Source organism: Hoplias malabaricus, chromosome 8 (assembly GCF_029633855.1).
Source record: "Hoplias malabaricus isolate fHopMal1 chromosome 8, fHopMal1.hap1, whole genome shotgun sequence".
In the NCBI taxonomy this organism is placed as follows: Eukaryota; Metazoa; Chordata; class Actinopteri; order Characiformes; family Erythrinidae; genus Hoplias; species Hoplias malabaricus.
This window is the reverse complement of record NC_089807.1, coordinates 22,132,222-22,157,296: the sequence shown is the minus strand read 5'-3', so window position 1 is coordinate 22,157,296 and position 25,075 is coordinate 22,132,222. Positions and strand designations below refer to the sequence as shown.

Genomic DNA, 25,075 nt, shown 5'->3' with positions numbered 1-25,075 from the left:
ATAGGATTAAGTTCAGGGGCTAGGGCTAGGCTTTTGCCAGATGTACTCGTTCTACAATCATAGGAGAGCATCCGAGTCTGTCCTAAATGCACTTGTCAGTTTTCAGTCCAACTCTTTAGGCTAGCACCTTTGATAGCTCAGTTGGTAGAGCAGAGGACTGTAGTTGTTAATAAGGCGATCCTTAGGTCGCGGGTTCAAATCCGGCTCGAAGAAGACTTCTCTTTTCCCTCGCGCCACTGCCGGATATCATGGCCAGGTGCCTGCCTGCAGATGCGCTGGCATGCCAGAGTGCAATATGCTGAAGGCAGTGACGGATAATTTACACTGTTCCATTCAAATTTCTCAAACTTTATCTTGCCTCCCTAAAAGACTTGCAGACTTGAAAGCATAAAGCCACGCTGGTGTGGGTGTGTGGAGGTGGTGAATGAGGCAGCAACGTGTCGTTTAGAAGTTTGGCAAAAAAGGAAGTAGCAGAAGGAGGACGCTTTACACTCCTTTAACCTACACAGCATGTGGGTGGGGGGCTTCCAGAGTCTTGTAGTGGACTTGGTGTGCAAGAAAGCACACGCTTCCCTGACCGGGAATCGAACCCGGGCCACGGCGGTGAGAGCGCCAAATCCTAGCCACTAGACCACCAGGGACACCGTTTTCAGCCACGTCTGAAAGGAAGGAGATAGGATTAAGTTCAGGGGCTAGGGCTAGGCTTTTGCCAGATGTACTCGTTCTACAATCATAGGAGAGCATCCGAGTCTGTCCTAAATGCACTTGTCAGTTTTCAGTCCAACTCTTTAGGCTAGCACCTTTGATAGCTCAGTTGGTAGCGCAGAGGACTGTAGTTGTTAATAAGGCGATCCTTAGGTCGCGGGTTCAAATCCGGCTCAAAGAAGACTTTTCTTTTCCCTCGCGCCACTGCGGGATATCATGGCCAGGTGCCTGCCTGCAGATGCGCTGGCATGCCAGAGTGCAATATGCTGAAGGCAGTGACGGATCATTTACACTGTTCCATTCAAATTTCTCAAACTTTATCTTGCCTCCCTAAAAGACTTGCAGACTTGAAAGCATAAAGCCACGCTGGTGTGGGTGTGTGGAGGTGGTGAATGAGGCAGCAACGTGTCGTTTAGAAGTTTGGCAAAAAAGGAAGTAGCAGAAGGAGGACGCTTTACATTCCTTTAACCTACTCAACATGTGGGTGGGGGGCTTCCAGAGTCTTGTAGCGGACTTGGTGTGCAAGAAAGCACACTCTTCCCTGACCAGGAATCGAACACGGGCCGCGGCGGTGAGAGCGCCGAATCCTAGCCACTAGACCACCAGGGACACCGTTTTCAGCCCCGTCTGAAAGGAAGGAGATAGGATTAAGTTCAGGGGCTAGGGCTAGGCTTTTGCCAGATGTACTCGTTCTACAATCATAGGAGAGCATCCGAGTCTGTCCTAAATGCACTTGTCAGTTTTCAGTCCAACTTTTTAGGCTAGCACCTTTGATAGCTCAGTTGGTAAAGCGGAGGACTGTAGTTGTTAATAAGGCAATCCTTAGGTCGCGGGTTCAAATCCGGCTCGAAGAAGACTTTTCTTTTCCCTCGCGCCACTGCCGGATATCATGGCCAGGTGCCTGCCTGCAGATGCGCTGGCATGCCAGAGTGCAATCTGCTGAAGGCAGTGACGGATCATTTACACTGTTCCATTCAAATTTCTCAAACTTTATCTTGCCTCCCTAAAAGACTTGCAGACATGAAAGCATAAAGCCACGCTGGTGTGGGTGTGTGGAGGTGGTGAATGAGGCAGCAACGTGTCGTTTAGAAGTTTGGCAAAAAAGGAAGTAGCAGAAGGAGGACGCTTTACATTCCTTTAACCTACACAGCATGTGGGTGGGGGGCTTCCAGAGTCTTGTAGTGGACTTGGTGTGCAAGGAAGCACACGCTTCCCTGACCGGGAATCGAACCCAGGTCGCGGCGGTGAGAGCGCCGAATCCTAGCCACTAGACCACCAGGGACACCGTTTTCAGCCATGTCTGAAAGGAAGGAGATAGGATTAAGTTCAGGGGCTAGGGCTAGGCTTTTGCCAGATGTACTCGTTCTACAATCATAGGAGAGCATCCGAGTCTGTCCTAAATGCACTTGTCAGTTTTCAGTCCAACTCTTTAGGCTAGCACCTTTGATAGCTCAGTTGGTAGAGCAGAGGACTGTAGTTGTTAATAAGGCGATCCTTAGGTCGCGGGTTCAAATCCGGCTCGAAGAAGACTTCTCTTTTCCCTCGCGCCACTGCCGGATATCATGGCCAGGTGCCTGCCTGCAGATGCGCTGGCATGCCAGAGTGCAATATGCTGAAGGCAGTGACGGATCATTTACACTGTTCCATTCAAATTTCTCAAACTTTATCTTGCCTCCCTAAAAGACTTGCAGACTTGAAAGCATAAAGCCACGCTGGTGTGGGTGTGTGGAGGTGGTGAATGAGGCAGCAACGTGTCGTTTAGAAGTTTGGCAAAAAAGGAAGTAGCAGAAGGAGGACGCTTTACATTCCTTTAACCTACACAACATGTGGGTGGGGGGCTTCCAGAGTCTTGTAGCGGACTTGGTGTGCAAGAAAGCACACTCTTCCCTGACCAGGAATCGAACCCGGGCCGCGGCGGTGAGAGCGCCGAATCCTAGCCACTAGACCACCAGGGACACCGTTTTCAGCCCCGTCTGAAAGGAAGGAGATAGGATTAAGTTCAGGGGCTAGGGCTAGGCTTTTGCCAGATGTACTCGTTCTACAATCATAGGAGAGCATCCGAGTCTGTCCTAAATGCACTTGTCAGTTTTCAGTCCAACTCTTTAGGCTAGCACCTTTGATAGCTCAGTTGGTAAAGCGGAGGACTGTAGTTTTAATAAGGCAATCCTTAGGTCGCGGGTTCAAATCCGGCTCGAAGAAGACTTTTCTTTTCCCTCGCGCCACTGCCGGATATCATGGCCAGGTGCCTGCCTGCAGATGCGCTGGCATGCCAGAGTGCAATCTGCTGAAGGCAGTGACGGATCATTTACACTGTTCCATTCAAATTTCTCAAACTTTATCTTGCCTCCCTAAAAGACTTGCAGACATGAAAGCATAAAGCCACGCTGGTGTGGGTGTGTGGAGGTGGTGAATGAGGCAGCAACGTGTCGTTTAGAAGTTTGGCAAAAAAGGAAGTAGCAGAAGGAGGACGCTTTACATTCCTTTAACCTACACAGCATGTGGGTGGGGGGCTTCCAGAGTCTTGTAGTGGACTTGGTGTGCAAGAAAGCACACGCTTCCCTGACCGGGAATCGATCCCGGGCCGCGGCGGTGAGAGCGCCGAATCCTAGCCACTAGACGACCAGGGACACCGTTTTCAGCCACGTCTGAAAGGAAGGAGATAGGATTAAGTTCAGGGGCTAGGGCTAGGCTTTTGCCAGATGTACTCGTTCTACAATCATAGGAGAGCATCCGAGTCTGTCCTAAATGCACTTGTCAGTTTTCAGTCCAACTCTTTAGGCTAGCACCTTTGATAGCTCAGTTGGTAGAGCAGAGGACTGTAGTTGTTAATAAGGCGATCCTTAGGTCGCGGGTTCAAATCCGGCTCGAAGAAGACTTCTCTTTTCCCTCGCGCCACTGCCGGATATCATGGCCAGGTGCCTGCCTGCAGATGCGCTGGCATGCCAGAGTGCAATATGCTGAAGGCAGTGACGGATAATTTACACTGTTCCATTCAAATTTCTCAAACTTTATCTTGCCTCCCTAAAAGACTTGCAGACTTGAAAGCATAAAGCCACGCTGGTGTGGGTGTGTGGAGGTGGTGAATGAGGCAGCAACGTGTCGTTTAGAAGTTTGGCAAAAAAGGAAGTAGCAGAAGGAGGACGCTTTACACTCCTTTAACCTACACAGCATGTGGGTGGGGGGCTTCCAGAGTCTTGTAGTGGACTTGGTGTGCAAGAAAGCACACGCTTCCCTGACCGGGAATCGAACCCGGGCCACGGCGGTGAGAGCGCCAAATCCTAGCCACTAGACCACCAGGGACACCGTTTTCAGCCACGTCTGAAAGGAAGGAGATAGGATTAAGTTCAGGGGCTAGGGCTAGGCTTTTGCCAGATGTACTCGTTCTACAATCATAGGAGAGCATCCGAGTCTGTCCTAAATGCACTTGTCAGTTTTCAGTCCAACTCTTTAGGCTAGCACCTTTGATAGCTCAGTTGGTAGCGCAGAGGACTGTAGTTGTTAATAAGGCGATCCTTAGGTCGCGGGTTCAAATCCGGCTCAAAGAAGACTTTTCTTTTCCCTCGCGCCACTGCGGGATATCATGGCCAGGTGCCTGCCTGCAGATGCGCTGGCATGCCAGAGTGCAATATGCTGAAGGCAGTGACGGATCATTTACACTGTTCCATTCAAATTTCTCAAACTTTATCTTGCCTCCCTAAAAGACTTGCAGACTTGAAAGCATAAAGCCACGCTGGTGTGGGTGTGTGGAGGTGGTGAATGAGGCAGCAACGTGTCGTTTAGAAGTTTGGCAAAAAAGGAAGTAGCAGAAGGAGGACGCTTTACATTCCTTTAACCTACTCAACATGTGGGTGGGGGGCTTCCAGAGTCTTGTAGCGGACTTGGTGTGCAAGAAAGCACACTCTTCCCTGACCAGGAATCGAACACGGGCCGCGGCGGTGAGAGCGCCGAATCCTAGCCACTAGACCACCAGGGACACCGTTTTCAGCCCCGTCTGAAAGGAAGGAGATAGGATTAAGTTCAGGGGCTAGGGCTAGGCTTTTGCCAGATGTACTCGTTCTACAATCATAGGAGAGCATCCGAGTCTGTCCTAAATGCACTTGTCAGTTTTCAGTCCAACTCTTTAGGCTAGCACCTTTGATAGCTCAGTTGGTAAAGCGGAGGACTGTAGTTGTTAATAAGGCAATCCTTAGGTCGCGGGTTCAAATCCGGCTCGAAGAAGACTTTTCTTTTCCCTCGCGCCACTGCCGGATATCATGGCCAGGTGCCTGCCTGCAGATGCGCTGGCATGCCAGAGTGCAATCTGCTGAAGGCAGTGACGGATCATTTACACTGTTCCATTCAAATTTCTCAAACTTTATCTTGCCTCCCTAAAAGACTTGCAGACATGAAAGCATAAAGCCACGCTGGTGTGGGTGTGTGGAGGTGGTGAATGAGGCAGCAACGTGTCGTTTAGAAGTTTGGCAAAAAAGGAAGTAGCAGAAGGAGGACGCTTTACATTCCTTTAACCTACACAGCATGTGGGTGGGGGGCTTCCAGAGTCTTGTAGTGGACTTGGTGTGCAAGAAAGCACACGCTTCCCTGACCAGGAATCGAACCCGGGCCGCGGCGGTGAGAGCGCCGAATCCTAGCCACTAGACCACCAGGGACACCGTTTTCAGCCACGTCTGAAAGGAAGGAGATAGGATTAAGTTCAGGGGCTAGGGCTAGGCTTTTGCCAGATGTACTCGTTCTACAATCATAGGAGAGCATCCGAGTCTGTCCTAAATGCACTTGTCAGTTTTCAGTCCAACTCTTTAGGCTAGCACCTTTGATAGCTCAGTTGGTAAAGCGGAGGACTGTAGTTGTTAATAAGGCAATCCTTAGGTCGCGGGTTCAAATCCGGCTCGAAGAAGACTTTTCTTTTCCCTCGCGCCACTGCCGGATATCATGGCCAGGTGCCTGCCTGCAGATGCGCTGGCATGCCAGAGTGCAATCTGCTGAAGGCAGTGACGGATCATTTACACTGTTCCATTCAAATTTCTCAAACTTTATCTTGCCTCCCTAAAAGACTTGCAGACATGAAAGCATAAAGCCACGCTGGTGTGGGTGTGTGGAGGTGGTGAATGAGGCAGCAACGTGTCGTTTAGAAGTTTGGCAAAAAAGGAAGTAGCAGAAGGAGGACGCTTTACATTCCTTTAACCTACACAGCATGTGGGTGGGGGGCTTCCAGAGTCTTGTAGTGGACTTGGTGTGCAAGGAAGCACACGCTTCCCTGACCGGGAATCGAACCCAGGCCGCGGCGGTGAGAGCGCCGAATCCTAGCCACTAGACCACCAGGGACACCGTTTTCAGCCATGTCTGAAAGGAAGGAGATAGGATTAAGTTCAGGGGCTAGGGCTAGGCTTTTGCCAGATGTACTCGTTCTACAATCATAGGAGAGCATCCGAGTCTGTCCTAAATGCACTTGTCAGTTTTCAGTCCAACTCTTTAGGCTAGCACCTTTGATAGCTCAGTTGGTAAAGCGGAGGACTGTAGTTGTTAATAAGGCAATCCTTAGGTCGCGGGTTCAAATCCGGCTCGAAGAAGACTTTTCTTTTCCCTCGCGCCACTGCCGGATATCATGGCCAGGTGCCTGCCTGCAGATGCGCTGGCATGCCAGAGTGCAATCTGCTGAAGGCAGTGACGGATCATTTACACTGTTCCATTCAAATTTCTCAAACTTTATCTTGCCTCCCTAAAAGACTTGCAGACATGAAAGCATAAAGCCACGCTGGTGTGGGTGTGTGGAGGTGGTGAATGAGGCAGCAACGTGTCGTTTAGAAGTTTGGCAAAAAAGGAAGTAGCAGAAGGAGGACGCTTTACATTCCTTTAACCTACACAGCATGTGGGTGGGGGGCTTCCAGAGTCTTGTAGTGGACTTGGTGTGCAAGAAAGCACACGCTTCCCTGACCAGGAATCGAACCCGGGCCGCGGCGGTGAGAGCGCCGAATCCTAGCCACTAGACCACCAGGGACACCGTTTTCAGCCACGTCTGAAAGGAAGGAGATAGGATTAAGTTCAGGGGCTAGGGCTAGGCTTTTGCCAGATGTACTTGTTCTACAATCATAGGAGAGCATCCGAGTCTGTCCTAAATGCACTTGTCAGTTTTCAGTCCAACTCTTTAGGCTAGCACCTTTGATAGCTCAGTTGGTAAAGCGGAGGACTGTAGTTGTTAATAAGGCAATCCTTAGGTCGCGGGTTCAAATCCGGCTCGAAGAAGACTTTTCTTTTCCCTCGCGCCACTGCCGGATATCATGGCCAGGTGCCTGCCTGCAGATGCGCTGGCATGCCAGAGTGCAATCTGCTGAAGGCAGTGACGGATCATTTACACTGTTCCATTCAAATTTCTCAAACTTTATCTTGCCTCCCTAAAAGACTTGCAGACATGAAAGCATAAAGCCACGCTGGTGTGGGTGTGTGGAGGTGGTGAATGAGGCAGCAACGTGTCGTTTAGAAGTTTGGCAAAAAAGGAAGTAGCAGAAGGAGGACGCTTTACATTCCTTTAACCTACACAGCATGTGGGTGGGGGGCTTCCAGAGTCTTGTAGTGGACTTGGTGTGCAAGGAAGCACACGCTTCCCTGACCGGGAATCGAACCCAGGCCGCGGCGGTGAGAGCGCCGAATCCTAGCCACTAGACCACCAGGGACACCGTTTTCAGCCATGTCTGAAAGGAAGGAGATAGGATTAAGTTCAGGGGCTAGGGCTAGGCTTTTGCCAGATGTACTCGTTCTACAATCATAGGAGAGCATCCGAGTCTGTCCTAAATGCACTTGTCAGTTTTCAGTCCAACTCTTTAGGCTAGCACCTTTGATAGCTCAGTTGGTAGAGCAGAGGACTGTAGTTGTTAATAAGGCGATCCTTAGGTCGCGGGTTCAAATCCGGCTCGAAGAAGACTTCTCTTTTCCCTCGCGCCACTGCCGGATATCATGGCCAGGTGCCTGCCTGCAGATGCGCTGGCATGCCAGAGTGCAATATGCTGAAGGCAGTGACGGATCATTTACACTGTTCCATTCAAATTTCTCAAACTTTATCTTGCCTCCCTAAAAGACTTGCAGACATGAAAGCATAAAGCCACGCTGGTGTGGGTGTGTGGAGGTGGTGAATGAGGCAGCAACGTGTCGTTTAGAAGTTTGGCAAAAAAGGAAGTAGCAGAAGGAGGACGCTTTACATTCCTTTAACCTACACAGCATGTGGGTGGGGGGCTTCCAGAGTCTTGTAGTGGACTTGGTGTGCAAGAAAGCACACGCTTCCCTGACCAGGAATCGAACCCGGGCCGCGGCGGTGAGAGCGCCGAATCCTAGCCACTAGACCACCAGGGACACCGTTTTCAGCCACGTCTGAAAGGAAGGAGATAGGATTAAGTTCAGGGGCTAGGGCTAGGCTTTTGCCAGATGTACTTGTTCTACAATCATAGGAGAGCATCCGAGTCTGTCCTAAATGCACTTGTCAGTTTTCAGTCCAACTCTTTAGGCTAGCACCTTTGATAGCTCAGTTGGTAAAGCGGAGGACTGTAGTTGTTAATAAGGCAATCCTTAGGTCGCGGGTTCAAATCCGGCTCGAAGAAGACTTTTCTTTTCCCTCGCGCCACTGCCGGATATCATGGCCAGGTGCCTGCCTGCAGATGCGCTGGCATGCCAGAGTGCAATCTGCTGAAGGCAGTGACGGATCATTTACACTGTTCCATTCAAATTTCTCAAACTTTATCTTGCCTCCCTAAAAGACTTGCAGACATGAAAGCATAAAGCCACGCTGGTGTGGGTGTGTGGAGGTGGTGAATGAGGCAGCAACGTGTCGTTTAGAAGTTTGGCAAAAAAGGAAGTAGCAGAAGGAGGACGCTTTACATTCCTTTAACCTACACAGCATGTGGGTGGGGGGCTTCCAGAGTCTTGTAGTGGACTTGGTGTGCAAGGAAGCACACGCTTCCCTGACCGGGAATCGAACCCAGGCCGCGGCGGTGAGAGCGCCGAATCCTAGCCACTAGACCACCAGGGACACCGTTTTCAGCCATGTCTGAAAGGAAGGAGATAGGATTAAGTTCAGGGGCTAGGGCTAGGCTTTTGCCAGATGTACTCGTTCTACAATCATAGGAGAGCATCCGAGTCTGTCCTAAATGCACTTGTCAGTTTTCAGTCCAACTCTTTAGGCTAGCACCTTTGATAGCTCAGTTGGTAGAGCAGAGGACTGTAGTTGTTAATAAGGCGATCCTTAGGTCGCGGGTTCAAATCCGGCTCGAAGAAGACTTCTCTTTTCCCTCGCGCCACTGCTGGATATCATGGCCAGGTGCCTGCCTGCAGATGCGCTGGCATGCCAGAGTGCAATATGCTGAAGGCAGTGACGGATCATTTACACTGTTCCATTCAAATTTCTCAAACTTTATCTTGCCTCCCTAAAAGACTTGCAGACTTGAAAGCATAAAGCCACGCTGGTGTGGGTGTGTGGAGGTGGTGAATGAGGCAGCAACGTGTCGTTTAGAAGTTTGGCAAAAAAGGAAGTAGCAGAAGGAGGACGCTTTACATTCCTTTAACCTACACAACATGTGGGTGGGGGGCTTCCAGAGTCTTGTAGCGGACTTGGTGTGCAAGAAAGCACACTCTTCCCTGACCAGGAATCGAACCCGGGCCGCGGCGGTGAGAGCGCCGAATCCTAGCCACTAGACCACCAGGGACACCGTTTTCAGCCCCGTCTGAAAGGAAGGAGATAGGATTAAGTTCAGGGGCTAGGGCTAGGCTTTTGCCAGATGTACTCGTTCTACAATCATAGGAGAGCATCCGAGTCTGTCCTAAATGCACTTGTCAGTTTTCAGTCCAACTCTTTAGGCTAGCACCTTTGATAGCTCAGTTGGTAAAGCGGAGGACTGTAGTTTTAATAAGGCAATCCTTAGGTCGCGGGTTCAAATCCGGCTCGAAGAAGACTTTTCTTTTCCCTCGCGCCACTGCCGGATATCATGGCCAGGTGCCTGCCTGCAGATGCGCTGGCATGCCAGAGTGCAATCTGCTGAAGGCAGTGACGGATCATTTACACTGTTCCATTCAAATTTCTCAAACTTTATCTTGCCTCCCTAAAAGACTTGCAGACATGAAAGCATAAAGCCACGCTGGTGTGGGTGTGTGGAGGTGGTGAATGAGGCAGCAACGTGTCGTTTAGAAGTTTGGCAAAAAAGGAAGTAGCAGAAGGAGGACGCTTTACATTCCTTTAACCTACACAGCATGTGGGTGGGGGGCTTCCAGAGTCTTGTAGTGGACTTGGTGTGCAAGAAAGCACACGCTTCCCTGACCGGGAATCGATCCCGGGCCGCGGCGGTGAGAGCGCCGAATCCTAGCCACTAGACGACCAGGGACACCGTTTTCAGCCACGTCTGAAAGGAAGGAGATAGGATTAAGTTCAGGGGCTAGGGCTAGGCTTTTGCCAGATGTACTCGTTCTACAATCATAGGAGAGCATCCGAGTCTGTCCTAAATGCACTTGTCAGTTTTCAGTCCAACTCTTTAGGCTAGCACCTTTGATAGCTCAGTTGGTAGAGCAGAGGACTGTAGTTGTTAATAAGGCGATCCTTAGGTCGCGGGTTCAAATCCGGCTCGAAGAAGACTTCTCTTTTCCCTCGCGCCACTGCCGGATATCATGGCCAGGTGCCTGCCTGCAGATGCGCTGGCATGCCAGAGTGCAATATGCTGAAGGCAGTGACGGATAATTTACACTGTTCCATTCAAATTTCTCAAACTTTATCTTGCCTCCCTAAAAGACTTGCAGACTTGAAAGCATAAAGCCACGCTGGTGTGGGTGTGTGGAGGTGGTGAATGAGGCAGCAACGTGTCGTTTAGAAGTTTGGCAAAAAAGGAAGTAGCAGAAGGAGGACGCTTTACACTCCTTTAACCTACACAGCATGTGGGTGGGGGGCTTCCAGAGTCTTGTAGTGGACTTGGTGTGCAAGAAAGCACACGCTTCCCTGACCGGGAATCGAACCCGGGCCACGGCGGTGAGAGCGCCAAATCCTAGCCACTAGACCACCAGGGACACCGTTTTCAGCCACGTCTGAAAGGAAGGAGATAGGATTAAGTTCAGGGGCTAGGGCTAGGCTTTTGCCAGATGTACTCGTTCTACAATCATAGGAGAGCATCCGAGTCTGTCCTAAATGCACTTGTCAGTTTTCAGTCCAACTCTTTAGGCTAGCACCTTTGATAGCTCAGTTGGTAGCGCAGAGGACTGTAGTTGTTAATAAGGCGATCCTTAGGTCGCGGGTTCAAATCCGGCTCAAAGAAGACTTTTCTTTTCCCTCGCGCCACTGCGGGATATCATGGCCAGGTGCCTGCCTGCAGATGCGCTGGCATGCCAGAGTGCAATATGCTGAAGGCAGTGACGGATCATTTACACTGTTCCATTCAAATTTCTCAAACTTTATCTTGCCTCCCTAAAAGACTTGCAGACTTGAAAGCATAAAGCCACGCTGGTGTGGGTGTGTGGAGGTGGTGAATGAGGCAGCAACGTGTCGTTTAGAAGTTTGGCAAAAAAGGAAGTAGCAGAAGGAGGACGCTTTACATTCCTTTAACCTACTCAACATGTGGGTGGGGGGCTTCCAGAGTCTTGTAGCGGACTTGGTGTGCAAGAAAGCACACTCTTCCCTGACCAGGAATCGAACACGGGCCGCGGCGGTGAGAGCGCCGAATCCTAGCCACTAGACCACCAGGGACACCGTTTTCAGCCCCGTCTGAAAGGAAGGAGATAGGATTAAGTTCAGGGGCTAGGGCTAGGCTTTTGCCAGATGTACTCGTTCTACAATCATAGGAGAGCATCCGAGTCTGTCCTAAATGCACTTGTCAGTTTTCAGTCCAACTCTTTAGGCTAGCACCTTTGATAGCTCAGTTGGTAAAGCGGAGGACTGTAGTTTTAATAAGGCAATCCTTAGGTCGCGGGTTCAAATCCGGCTCGAAGAAGACTTTTCTTTTCCCTCGCGCCACTGCCGGATATCATGGCCAGGTGCCTGCCTGCAGATGCGCTGGCATGCCAGAGTGCAATATGCTGAAGGCAGTGACGGATCATTTACACTGTTCCATTCAAATTTCTCAAACTTTATCTTGCCTCCCTAAAAGACTTGCAGACTTGAAAGCATAAAGCCACGCTGGTGTGGGTGTGTGGAGGTGGTGAATGAGGCAGCAACGTGTCGTTTAGAAGTTTGGCAAAAAAGGAAGTAGCAGAAGGAGGACGCTTTACATTCCTTTAACCTACTCAACATGTGGGTGGGGGGCTTCCAGAGTCTTGTAGCGGACTTGGTGTGCAAGAAAGCACACTCTTCCCTGACCAGGAATCGAACACGGGCCGCGGCGGTGAGAGCGCCGAATCCTAGCCACTAGACCACCAGGGACACCGTTTTCAGCCCCGTCTGAAAGGAAGGAGATAGGATTAAGTTCAGGGGCTAGGGCTAGGCTTTTGCCAGATGTACTCGTTCTACAATCATAGGAGAGCATCCGAGTCTGTCCTAAATGCACTTGTCAGTTTTCAGTCCAACTCTTTAGGCTAGCACCTTTGATAGCTCAGTTGGTAAAGCGGAGGACTGTAGTTTTAATAAGGCAATCCTTAGGTCGCGGGTTCAAATCCGGCTCGAAGAAGACTTTTCTTTTCCCTCGCGCCACTGCCGGATATCATGGCCAGGTGCCTGCCTGCAGATGCGCTGGCATGCCAGAGTGCAATCTGCTGAAGGCAGTGACGGATCATTTACACTGTTCCATTCAAATTTCTCAAACTTTATCTTGCCTCCCTAAAAGACTTGCAGACATGAAAGCATAAAGCCACGCTGGTGTGGGTGTGTGGAGGTGGTGAATGAGGCAGCAACGTGTCGTTTAGAAGTTTGGCAAAAAAGGAAGTAGCAGAAGGAGGACGCTTTACATTCCTTTAACCTACACAGCATGTGGGTGGGGGGCTTCCAGAGTCTTGTAGTGGACTTGGTGTGCAAGAAAGCACACGCTTCCCTGACCGGGAATCGATCCCGGGCCGCGGCGGTGAGAGCGCCGAATCCTAGCCACTAGACGACCAGGGACACCGTTTTCAGCCACGTCTGAAAGGAAGGAGATAGGATTAAGTTCAGGGGCTAGGGCTAGGCTTTTGCCAGATGTACTCGTTCTACAATCATAGGAGAGCATCCGAGTCTGTCCTAAATGCACTTGTCAGTTTTCAGTCCAACTCTTTAGGCTAGCACCTTTGATAGCTCAGTTGGTAGAGCAGAGGACTGTAGTTGTTAATAAGGCGATCCTTAGGTCGCGGGTTCAAATCCGGCTCGAAGAAGACTTCTCTTTTCCCTCGCGCCACTGCCGGATATCATGGCCAGGTGCCTGCCTGCAGATGCGCTGGCATGCCAGAGTGCAATATGCTGAAGGCAGTGACGGATAATTTACACTGTTCCATTCAAATTTCTCAAACTTTATCTTGCCTCCCTAAAAGACTTGCAGACTTGAAAGCATAAAGCCACGCTGGTGTGGGTGTGTGGAGGTGGTGAATGAGGCAGCAACGTGTCGTTTAGAAGTTTGGCAAAAAAGGAAGTAGCAGAAGGAGGACGCTTTACACTCCTTTAACCTACACAGCATGTGGGTGGGGGGCTTCCAGAGTCTTGTAGTGGACTTGGTGTGCAAGAAAGCACACGCTTCCCTGACCGGGAATCGAACCCGGGCCACGGCGGTGAGAGCGCCAAATCCTAGCCACTAGACCACCAGGGACACCGTTTTCAGCCACGTCTGAAAGGAAGGAGATAGGATTAAGTTCAGGGGCTAGGGCTAGGCTTTTGCCAGATGTACTCGTTCTACAATCATAGGAGAGCATCCGAGTCTGTCCTAAATGCACTTGTCAGTTTTCAGTCCAACTCTTTAGGCTAGCACCTTTGATAGCTCAGTTGGTAGCGCAGAGGACTGTAGTTGTTAATAAGGCGATCCTTAGGTCGCGGGTTCAAATCCGGCTCAAAGAAGACTTTTCTTTTCCCTCGCGCCACTGCGGGATATCATGGCCAGGTGCCTGCCTGCAGATGCGCTGGCATGCCAGAGTGCAATATGCTGAAGGCAGTGACGGATCATTTACACTGTTCCATTCAAATTTCTCAAACTTTATCTTGCCTCCCTAAAAGACTTGCAGACTTGAAAGCATAAAGCCACGCTGGTGTGGGTGTGTGGAGGTGGTGAATGAGGCAGCAACGTGTCGTTTAGAAGTTTGGCAAAAAAGGAAGTAGCAGAAGGAGGACGCTTTACATTCCTTTAACCTACTCAACATGTGGGTGGGGGGCTTCCAGAGTCTTGTAGCGGACTTGGTGTGCAAGAAAGCACACTCTTCCCTGACCAGGAATCGAACACGGGCCGCGGCGGTGAGAGCGCCGAATCCTAGCCACTAGACCACCAGGGACACCGTTTTCAGCCCCGTCTGAAAGGAAGGAGATAGGATTAAGTTCAGGGGCTAGGGCTAGGCTTTTGCCAGATGTACTCGTTCTACAATCATAGGAGAGCATCCGAGTCTGTCCTAAATGCACTTGTCAGTTTTCAGTCCAACTCTTTAGGCTAGCACCTTTGATAGCTCAGTTGGTAAAGCGGAGGACTGTAGTTGTTAATAAGGCAATCCTTAGGTCGCGGGTTCAAATCCGGCTCGAAGAAGACTTTTCTTTTCCCTCGCGCCACTGCCGGATATCATGGCCAGGTGCCTGCCTGCAGATGCGCTGGCATGCCAGAGTGCAATCTGCTGAAGGCAGTGACGGATCATTTACACTGTTCCATTCAAATTTCTCAAACTTTATCTTGCCTCCCTAAAAGACTTGCAGACTTGAAAGCATAAAGCCACGCTGGTGTGGGTGTGTGGAGGTGGTGAATGAGGCAGCAACGTGTCGTTTAGAAGTTTGGCAAAAAAGGAAGTAGCAGAAGGAGGACGCTTTACATTCCTTTAACCTACTCAACATGTGGGTGGGGGGCTTCCAGAGTCTTGTAGCGGACTTGGTGTGCAAGAAAGCACACTCTTCCCTGACCAGGAATCGAACACGGGCCGCGGCGGTGAGAGCGCCGAATCCTAGCCACTAGACCACCAGGGACACCGTTTTCAGCCCCGTCTGAAAGGAAGGAGATAGGATTAAGTTCAGGGGCTAGGGCTAGGCTTTTGCCAGATGTACTCGTTCTACAATCATAGGAGAGCATCCGAGTCTGTCCTAAATGCACTTGTCAGTTTTCAGTCCAACTCTTTAGGCTAGCACCTTTGATAGCTCAGTTGGTAAAGCGGAGGACTGTAGTTTTAATAAGGCAATCCTTAGGTCGCGGGTTCAAATCCGGCTCGAAGAAGACTTTTCTTTTCCCTCGCGCCACTGCCGGATATCATGGCCAGGTGCCTGCCTGCAGATGCGCTGGCATGCCAGAGTGCAATCTGCTGAAGGCAGTGACGGATCATTTACACTGTTCCATTCAAATTTCTCAAACTTTATCTTGCCTCCCTAAAAGACTTGCAGACATGAAAGCATAAAGCCACGCTGGTGTGGGTGTGTGGAGGTGGTGAATGAGGCAGCAACGTGTCGTTTAGAAGTTTGGCAAAAAAGGAAGTAGCAGAAGGAGGACGCTTTACATTCCTTTAACCTACACAGCATGTGGGTGGGGGGCTTCCAGAGTCTTGTAGTGGACTTGGTGTGCAAGAAAGCACACGCTTCCCTGACCGGGAATCGATCCCGGGCCGCGGCGGTGAGAGCGCCGAATCCTAGCCACTAGACGACCAGGGACACCGTTTTCAGCCACGTCTGAAAGGAAGGAGATAGGATTAAGTTCAGGGGCTAGGGCTAGGCTTTTGCCAGATGTACTCGTTCTACAATCATAGGAGAGCATCCGAGTCTGTCCTAAATGCACTTGTCAGTTTTCAGTCCAACTCTTTAGGCTAGCACCTTTGATAGCTCAGTTGGTAGAGCAGAGGACTGTAGTTGTTAATAAGGCGATCCTTAGGTCGCGGGTTCAAATCCGGCTCGAAGAAGACTTCTCTTTTCCCTCGCGCCACTGCCGGATATCATGGCCAGGTGCCTGCCTGCAGATGCGCTGGCATGCCAGAGTGCAATATGCTGAAGGCAGTGACGGATAATTTACACTGTTCCATTCAAATTTCTCAAACTTTATCTTGCCTCCCTAAAAGACTTGCAGACTTGAAAGCATAAAGCCACGCTGGTGTGGGTGTGTGGAGGTGGTGAATGAGGCAGCAACGTGTCGTTTAGAAGTTTGGCAAAAAAGGAAGTAGCAGAAGGAGGACGCTTTACACTCCTTTAACCTACACAGCATGTGGGTGGGGGGCTTCCAGAGTCTTGTAGTGGACTTGGTGTGCAAGAAAGCACACGCTTCCCTGACCGGGAATCGAACCCGGGCCACGGCGGTGAGAGCGCCAAATCCTAGCCACTAGACCACCAGGGACACCGTTTTCAGCCACGTCTGAAAGGAAGGAGATAGGATTAAGTTCAGGGGCTAGGGCTAGGCTTTTGCCAGATGTACTCGTTCTACAATCATAGGAGAGCATCCGAGTCTGTCCTAAATGCACTTGTCAGTTTTCAGTCCAACTCTTTAGGCTAGCACCTTTGATAGCTCAGTTGGTAGCGCAGAGGACTGTAGTTGTTAATAAGGCGATCCTTAGGTCGCGGGTTCAAATCCGGCTCAAAGAAGACTTTTCTTTTCCCTCGCGCCACTGCGGGATATCATGGCCAGGTGCCTGCCTGCAGATGCGCTGGCATGCCAGAGTGCAATATGCTGAAGGCAGTGACGGATCATTTACACTGTTCCATTCAAATTTCTCAAACTTTATCTTGCCTCCCTAAAAGACTTGCAGACTTGAAAGCATAAAGCCACGCTGGTGTGGGTGTGTGGAGGTGGTGAATGAGGCAGCAACGTGTCGTTTAGAAGTTTGGCAAAAAAGGAAGTAGCAGAAGGAGGACGCTTTACATTCCTTTAACCTACTCAACATGTGGGTGGGGGGCTTCCAGAGTCTTGTAGCGGACTTGGTGTGCAAGAAAGCACACTCTTCCCTGACCAGGAATCGAACACGGGCCGCGGCGGTGAGAGCGCCGAATCCTAGCCACTAGACCACCAGGGACACCGTTTTCAGCCCCGTCTGAAAGGAAGGAGATAGGATTAAGTTCAGGGGCTAGGGCTAGGCTTTTGCCAGATGTACTCGTTCTACAATCATAGGAGAGCATCCGAGTCTGTCCTAAATGCACTTGTCAGTTTTCAGTCCAACTCTTTAGGCTAGCACCTTTGATAGCTCAGTTGGTAAAGCGGAGGACTGTAGTTGTTAATAAGGCAATCCTTAGGTCGCGGGTTCAAATCCGGCTCGAAGAAGACTTTTCTTTTCCCTCGCGCCACTGCCGGATATCATGGCCAGGTGCCTGCCTGCAGATGCGCTGGCATGCCAGAGTGCAATCTGCTGAAGGCAGTGACGGATCATTTACACTGTTCCATTCAAATTTCTCAAACTTTATCTTGCCTCCCTAAAAGACTTGCAGACATGAAAGCATAAAGCCACGCTGGTGTGGGTGTGTGGAGGTGGTGAATGAGGCAGCAACGTGTCGTTTAGAAGTTTGGCAAAAAAGGAAGTAGCAGAAGGAGGACGCTTTACATTCCTTTAACCTACACAGCATGTGGGTGGGGGGCTTCCAGAGTCTTGTAGTGGACTTGGTGTGCAAGAAAGCACACGCTTCCCTGACCAGGAATCGAACCCGGGCCGCGGCGGTGAGAGCGCCGAATCCTAGCCACTAGACCACCAGGGACACCGTTTTCAGCCACGTCTGAAAGGAAGGAGATAGGATTAAGTTCAGGGGCTAGGGCTAGGCTTTTGCCAGATGTACTCGTTCTACAATCATAGGAGAGCATCCGAGTCTGTCCTAAATGCACTTGTCAGTTTTCAGTCCAACTCTTTAGGCTAGCACCTTTGATAGCTCAGTTGGTAGAGCGGAGGACTGTAGTTGTTAATAAGGCGATCCTTAGGTCGCGGGTTCAAATCCGGCTCGAAGAAGACTTTTCTTTTCCCTCGCGCCACTGCGGGATATCATGGCCAGGTGCCTGCCTGCAGATGCGCTGGCATGCCAGAGTGCAATCTGCTAAAGGCAGTTACGGATCATTTACACTGTTCCATTCAAATTTCTCAAACATTATCTTGCCTCCCTAAAAGACTTGCAGACTTGAAAGCATAAAGCCACGCTGGTGTGGGTGTGTGGAGGTGGTGATTGAGGCAGCAACGTGTCGTTTAGAAGTTTGGCAAAAAAGGAAGTAGCAGAAGGAGGACGCTTTACATTCCTTTAACCTACACAGCATGTGCGTGGGGGGCTTCCAGAGTCTTGTAGTGGACTTGGTGTGCAAGAAAGCACACGCTTCCCTGACCGGGAATCGATCCCGGGCCGCGGCTGTGAGAGCGCCGAATCCTAGCCACTAGACGACCAGGGACACTGTTTTCAGCCATGTCTGAAAGGAAGGAGATAGGATTAAGTTCAGGGGCTAGGGCTAGGCTTTTGCCAGATGTACTCGTTCTACAATCATAGGAGAGCATCCGAGTCTGTCCTAAATGCACTTGTCAGTTTTCAGTCCAACTCTTTAGGCTAGCACCTTTGATAGCTCAGTTGGTAGAGCAGAGGACTGTAGTTGTTAATAAGGCGATCCTTAGGTCGCGGGTTCAAATCCGGCTCGAAGAAGACTTCTCTTTTCCCTCGCGCCACTGCCGGATATCATGGCCAGGTGCCTGCCTGCAGATGCGCTGGCATGCCAGAGTGCAATATGCTGAAGGCAGTGACGGATAATTTACACTGTTCCATTCAAATTTCTCAAACTTTATCTTGCCTCCCTAAAAGACTTGCAGACTTGAAAGCATAAAGCCACGCTGGTGTGGGTGTGTGGAGGTGGTGAATGAGGCAGCAACGTGTCGTTTAGAAGTTTGGCAAAAAAGGAAGTAGCAGAAGGAGGACGCTTTACACTCCTTTAACCTACACAGCATGTGGGTGGGGGGCTTCCAGAGTCTTGTAGTGGACTTGGTGTGCAAGAAAGCACACGCTTCCCTGACCGGGAATCGAACCCGGGCCGCGGCGGTGAGAGCGCCAAATCCTAGCCACTAGACCACCAGGGACACCGTTTTCAGCCACGTCTGAAAGGAAGGAGATAGGATTAAGTTCAGGGGCTAGGGCTAGGCTTTTGCCAGATGTACTCGTTCTACAATCATAGGAGAGCATCCGAGTCTGTCCTAAATGCACTTGTCAGTTTTCAGTCCAACTCTTTAGGCTAGCACCTTTGATAGCTCAGTTGGTAGCGCAGAGGACTGTAGTTGTTAATAAGGCGATCCTTAGGTCGCGGGTTCAAATCCGGCTCAAAGAAGACTTTTCTTTTCCCTCGCGCCACTGCGGGATATCATGGCCAGGTGCCTGCCTGCAGATGCGCTGGCATGCCAGAGTGCAATATGCTGAAGGCAGTGACGGATCATTTACACTGTTCCATTCAAATTTCTCAAACTTTATCTTGCCTCCCTAAAAGACTTGCAGACTTGAAAGCATAAAGCCACGCTGGTGTGGGTGTGTGGAGGTGGTGAATGAGGCAGCAACGTGTCGTTTAGAAGTTTGGCAAAAAAGGAAGTAGCAGAAGGAGGACGCTTTACATTCCTTTAACCTACTCAACATGTGGGTGGGGGGCTTCCAGAGTCTTGTAGCGGACTTGGTGTGCAAGAAAGCACACTCTTCCCTGACCAGGAATCGAACACGGGCCGCGGCGGTGAGAGCGCCGAATCCTAGCCACTAGACCACCAGGGACACCGTTTTCAGCCCCGTCTGAAAGGAAGGAGATAGGATTAAGTTCAGGGGCTAGGGCTAGGCTTTTGCCAGATGTACTCGTTCTACAATCATAGGAGAGCATCCGAGTCTGTCCTAAATGCACTTGTCAGTTTTCAGTCCAACTCTTTAGGCTAGCACCTTTGATAGCTCAGTTGGTAAAGCGGAGGACTGTAGTTGTTAATAAGGCAATCCTTAGGTCGCGGGTTCAAATCCGGCTCGAAGAAGACTTTTCTTTTCCCTCGCGCCACTGCCGGATATCATGGCCAGGTGCCTGCCTGCAGATGCGCTGGCATGCCAGAGTGCAATCTGCTGAAGGCAGTGACGGATCATTTACACTGTTCCATTCAAATTTCTCAAACTTTATCTTGCCTCCCTAAAAGACTTGCAGACATGAAAGCATAAAGCCACGCTGGTGTGGGTGTGTGGAGGTGGTGAATGAGGCAGCAACGTGTCGTTTAGAAGTTTGGCAAAAAAGGAAGTAGCAGAAGGAGGACGCTTTACATTCCTTTAACCTACACAGCATGTGGGTGGGGGGCTTCCAGAGTCTTGTAGTGGACTTGGTGTGCAAGAAAGCACACGCTTCCCTGACCAGGAATCGAACCCGGGCCGCGGCGGTGAGAGCGCCGAATCCTAGCCACTAGACCACCAGGGACACCGTTTTCAGCCACGTCTGAAAGGAAGGAGATAGGATTAAGTTCAGGGGCTAGGGCTAGGCTTTTGCCAGATGTACTCGTTCTACAATCATAGGAGAGCATCCGAGTCTGTCCTAAATGCACTTGTCAGTTTTCAGTCCAACTCTTTAGGCTAGCACCTTTGATAGCTCAGTTGGTAGAGCGGAGGACTGTAGTTGTTAATAAGGCGATCCTTAGGTCGCGGGTTCAAATCCGGCTCGAAGAAGACTTTTCTTTTCCCTCGCGCCACTGCGGGATATCATGGCCAGGTGCCTGCCTGCAGATGCGCTGGCATGCCAGAGTGCAATCTGCTAAAGGCAGTTACGGATCATTTACACTGTTCCATTCAAATTTCTCAAACATTATCTTGCCTCCCTAAAAGACTTGCAGACTTGAAAGCATAAAGCCACGCTGGTGTGGGTGTGTGGAGGTGGTGATTGAGGCAGCAACGTGTCGTTTAGAAGTTTGGCAAAAAAGGAAGTAGCAGAAGGAGGACGCTTTACATTCCTTTAACCTACACAGCATGTGCGTGGGGGGCTTCCAGAGTCTTGTAGTGGACTTGGTGTGCAAGAAAGCACACGCTTCCCTGACCGGGAATCGATCCCGGGCCGCGGCTGTGAGAGCGCCGAATCCTAGCCACTAGACGACCAGGGACACTGTTTTCAGCCATGTCTGAAAGGAAGGAGATAGGATTAAGTTCAGGGGCTAGGGCTAGGCTTTTGCCAGATGTACTCGTTCTACAATCATAGGAGAGCATCCGAGTCTGTCCTAAATGCACTTGTCAGTTTTCAGTCCAACTCTTTAGGCTAGCACCTTTGATAGCTCAGTTGGTAGAGCAGAGGACTGTAGTTGTTAATAAGGCGATCCTTAGGTCGCGGGTTCAAATCCGGCTCGAAGAAGACTTCTCTTTTCCCTCGCGCCACTGCCGGATATCATGGCCAGGTGCCTGCCTGCAGATGCGCTGGCATGCCAGAGTGCAATATGCTGAAGGCAGTGACGGATAATTTACACTGTTCCATTCAAATTTCTCAAACTTTATCTTGCCTCCCTAAAAGACTTGCAGACTTGAAAGCATAAAGCCACGCTGGTGTGGGTGTGTGGAGGTGGTGAATGAGGCAGCAACGTGTCGTTTAGAAGTTTGGCAAAAAAGGAAGTAGCAGAAGGAGGACGCTTTACACTCCTTTAACCTACACAGCATGTGGGTGGGGGGCTTCCAGAGTCTTGTAGTGGACTTGGTGTGCAAGAAAGCACACGCTTCCCTGACCGGGAATCGAACCCGGGCCGCGGCGGTGAGAGCGCCAAATCCTAGCCACTAGACCACCAGGGACACCGTTTTCAGCCACGTCTGAAAGGAAGGAGATAGGATTAAGTTCAGGGGCTAGGGCTAGGCTTTTGCCAGATGTACTCGTTCTACAATCATAGGAGAGCATCCGAGTCTGTCCTAAATGCACTTGTCAGTTTTCAGTCCAACTCTTTAGGCTAGCACCTTTGATAGCTCAGTTGGTAGCGCAGAGGACTGTAGTTGTTAATAAGGCGATCCTTAGGTCGCGGGTTCAAATCCGGCTCAAAGAAGACTTTTCTTTTCCCTCGCGCCACTGCGGGATATCATGGCCAGGTGCCTGCCTGCAGATGCGCTGGCATGCCAGAGTGCAATATGCTGAAGGCAGTGACGGATCATTTACACTGTTCCATTCAAATTTCTCAAACTTTATCTTGCCTCCCTAAAAGACTTGCAGACTTGAAAGCATAAAGCCACGCTGGTGTGGGTGTGTGGAGGTGGTGAATGAGGCAGCAACGTGTCGTTTAGAAGTTTGGCAAAAAAGGAAGTAGCAGAAGGAGGACGCTTTACATTCCTTTAACCTACACAGCATGTGGGTGGGGGGCTTCCAGAGTCTTGTAGTGGACTTGGTGTGCAAGAAAGCACACGCTTCCCTGACCGGGAATCGATCCCGGGCCGCGGCGGTGAGAGCGCCGAATCCTAGCCACTAGACGACCAGGGACACCGTTTTCAGCCACGTCTGAAAGGAAGGAGATAGGATTAAGTTCAGGGGCTAGGGCTAGGCTTTTGCCAGATGTACTCGTTCTACAATCATAGGAGAGCATCCGAGTCTGTCCTAAATGCACTTGTCAGTTTTCAGTCCAACTCTTTAGGCTAGCACCTTTGATAGCTCAGTTGGTAGAGCAGAGGACTGTAGTTGTTAATAAGGCGATCCTTAGGTCGCGGGTTCAAATCCGGCTCGAAGAAGACTTCTCTTTTCCCTCGCGCCACTGCCGGATATCATGGCCAGGTGCCTGCCTGCAGATGCGCTGGCATGCCAGAGTGCAATATGCTGAAGGCAGTGACGGATAATTTACACTGTTCCATTCAAATTTCTCAAACTTTATCTTGCCTCCCTAAAAGACTTGCAGACTTGAAAGCATAAAGCCACGCTGGTGTGGGTGTGTGGAGGTGGTGAATGAGGCAGCAACGTGTCGTTTAGAAGTTTGGCAAAAAAGGAAGTAGCAGAAGGAGGACGCTTTACACTCCTTTAACCTACACAGCATGTGGGTGGGGGGCTTCCAGAGTCTTGTAGTGGACTTGGTGTGCAAGAAAGCACACGCTTCCCTGACCGGGAATCGAACCCGGGCCACGGCGGTGAGAGCGCCAAATCCTAGCCACTAGACCACCAGGGACACCGTTTTCAGCCACGTCTGAAAGGAAGGAGATAGGATTAAGTTCAGGGGCTAGGGCTAGGCTTTTGCCAGATGTACTCGTTCTACAATCATAGGAGAGCATCCGAGTCTGTCCTAAATGCACTTGTCAGTTTTCAGTCCAACTCTTTAGGCTAGCACCTTTGATAGCTCAGTTGGTAGCGCAGAGGACTGTAGTTGTTAATAAGGCGATCCTTAGGTCGCGGGTTCAAATCCGGCTCAAAGAAGACTTTTCTTTTCCCTCGCGCCACTGCGGGATATCATGGCCAGGTGCCTGCCTGCAGATGCGCTGGCATGCCAGAGTGCAATATGCTGAAGGCAGTGACGGATAATTTACACTGTTCCATTCAAATTTCTCAAACTTTATCTTGCCTCCCTAAAAGACTTGCAGACTTGAAAGCATAAAGCCACGCTGGTGTGGGTGTGTGGAGGTGGTGAATGAGGCAGCAACGTGTCGTTTAGAAGTTTGGCAAAAAAGGAAGTAGCAGAAGGAGGACGCTTTACATTCCTTTAACCTACACAACATGTGGGTGGGGGGCTTCCAGAGTCTTGTAGTGGACTTGGTGTGCAAGAAAGCACACGCTTCCCTGACCGGGAATCGAACCCGGGCCACGGCGGTGAGAGCGCCAAATCCTAGCCACTAGACCACCAGGGACACCGTTTTCAGCCACGTCTGAAAGGAAGGAGATAGGATTAAGTTCAGGGGCTAGGGCTAGGCTTTTGCCAGATGTACTCGTTCTACAATCATAGGAGAGCATCCGAGTCTGTCCTAAATGCACTTGTCAGTTTTCAGTCCAACTCTTTAGGCTAGCACCTTTGATAGCTCAGTTGGTAGCGCTGAGGACTGTAGTTGTTAATAAGGCGATCCTTAGGTCGCGGGTTCAAATCCGGCTCGAAGAAGACTTTTCTTCTCCCTCGCGCCACTGCGGGATATCATGGCCAGGTGCCTGCCTGCAGATGCGCTGGCATGCCAGAGTGCAATATGCTGAAGGCAGTGACGGATCATTTACACTGTTCCATTCAAATTTCTCAAACTTTATCTTGCCTCCCTAAAAGACTTGCAGACTTGAAAGCATAAAGCCACGCTGGTGTGGGTGTGTGGAGGTGGTGAATGAGGCAGCAACGTGTCGTTTAGAAGTTTGGCAAAAAAGGAAGTAGCAGAAGGAGGACGCTTTACATTCCTTTAACCTACACAGCATGTGGGTGGGGGGCTTCCAGAGTCTTGTAGTGGACTTGGTGTGCAAGAAAGCACACGCTTCCCTGACCGGGAATCGAACCCAGGCCACGGCGGTGAGAGCGCCAAATCCTAGCCACTAGACCACCAGGGACACCGTTTTCAGCCACGTCTGAAAGGAAGGAGATAGGATTAAGTTCAGGGGCTAGGGCTAGGCTTTTGCCAGATGTACTCGTTCTACAATCATAGGAGAGCATCCGAGTCTGTCCTAAATGCACTTGTCAGTTTTCAGTCCAACTCTTTAGGCTAGCACCTTTGATAGCTCAGTTGGTAGAGCAGAGGACTGTAGTTGTTAATAAGGCGATCCTTAGGTCGCGGCTTCAAATCCGGCTCGAAGAAGACTTTTCTTTTCCCTCGCGCCACTGCCGGATATCATGGCCAGGTGCCTGCCTGCAGATGCGCTGGCATGCCAGAGTGCAATATGCTGAAGACAGTGACGGATCATTTACACTGTTCCATTCAAATTTCTCAAACTTTATCTTGCCTCCCTAAAAGACTTGCAGACTTGAAAGCATAAAGCCACGCTGGTGTGGGTGTGTGGAGGTGGTGAATGAGGCAGCAACGTGTCGTTTAGAAGTTTGGCAAAAAAGGAAGTAGCAGAAGGAGGACGCTTTACATTCCTTTAACCTACACAGCATGTGCGTGGGGGGCTTCCAGAATCTTGTAGTGGACTTGGTGTGCAAGAAAGCACACGCTTCCCTGACCGGGAATCGATCCCGGGCCGCGGCGGTGAGAGCGCCGAATCCTAGCCACTAGACGACCAGGGACACCGTTTTCAGCCATGTCTGAAAGGAAGGAGATAGGATTAAGTTCAGGGGCTAGGGCTAGGCTTTTGCCAGATGTACTCGTTCTACAATCATAGGAGAGCATCCGAGTCTGTCCTAAATGCACTTTTCAGTTTTCAGTCCAACTCTTTAGGCTAGCACCTTTGATAGCTCAGTTGGTAGAGCAGAGGACTGTAGTTGTTAATAAGGCGAT

The 25,075-nt window shown here is 50.4% G+C and overlaps 9 non-coding genes across 9 annotated transcripts; all 9 read right to left on the bottom strand.

Moving 5' to 3' along the window:
- Positions 1-569: 569 nt before the first annotated feature.
- trnae-cuc (transfer RNA glutamic acid (anticodon CUC)) lies at positions 570-641 on the bottom strand. The gene has a single exon. It is a non-coding gene; the product is annotated as a tRNA-Glu (tRNA).
- A 3,292-nt stretch (positions 642-3,933) lies between these two features.
- Positions 3,934-4,005, bottom strand: trnae-cuc (transfer RNA glutamic acid (anticodon CUC)). The gene has a single exon. It is a non-coding gene; the product is annotated as a tRNA-Glu (tRNA).
- A 6,657-nt stretch (positions 4,006-10,662) lies between these two features.
- Positions 10,663-10,734, bottom strand: trnae-cuc (transfer RNA glutamic acid (anticodon CUC)). Its single transcript has one exon. It is a non-coding gene; the product is annotated as a tRNA-Glu (tRNA).
- Positions 10,735-13,352: 2,618 nt separating this feature from the next.
- trnae-cuc (transfer RNA glutamic acid (anticodon CUC)) lies at positions 13,353-13,424 on the bottom strand. Its single transcript has one exon. It is a non-coding gene; the product is annotated as a tRNA-Glu (tRNA).
- Positions 13,425-16,043: 2,619 nt separating this feature from the next.
- trnae-cuc (transfer RNA glutamic acid (anticodon CUC)) lies at positions 16,044-16,115 on the bottom strand. Its single transcript has one exon. It is a non-coding gene; the product is annotated as a tRNA-Glu (tRNA).
- A 2,620-nt stretch (positions 16,116-18,735) lies between these two features.
- trnae-cuc (transfer RNA glutamic acid (anticodon CUC)) lies at positions 18,736-18,807 on the bottom strand. The gene has a single exon. It is a non-coding gene; the product is annotated as a tRNA-Glu (tRNA).
- A 2,620-nt stretch (positions 18,808-21,427) lies between these two features.
- On the bottom strand, positions 21,428-21,499 carry trnae-cuc (transfer RNA glutamic acid (anticodon CUC)). The gene has a single exon. It is a non-coding gene; the product is annotated as a tRNA-Glu (tRNA).
- A 1,274-nt stretch (positions 21,500-22,773) lies between these two features.
- On the bottom strand, positions 22,774-22,845 carry trnae-cuc (transfer RNA glutamic acid (anticodon CUC)). Its single transcript has one exon. It is a non-coding gene; the product is annotated as a tRNA-Glu (tRNA).
- A 601-nt stretch (positions 22,846-23,446) lies between these two features.
- Positions 23,447-23,518, bottom strand: trnae-cuc (transfer RNA glutamic acid (anticodon CUC)). The gene has a single exon. It is a non-coding gene; the product is annotated as a tRNA-Glu (tRNA).
- Positions 23,519-25,075: the final 1,557 nt, after the last annotated feature.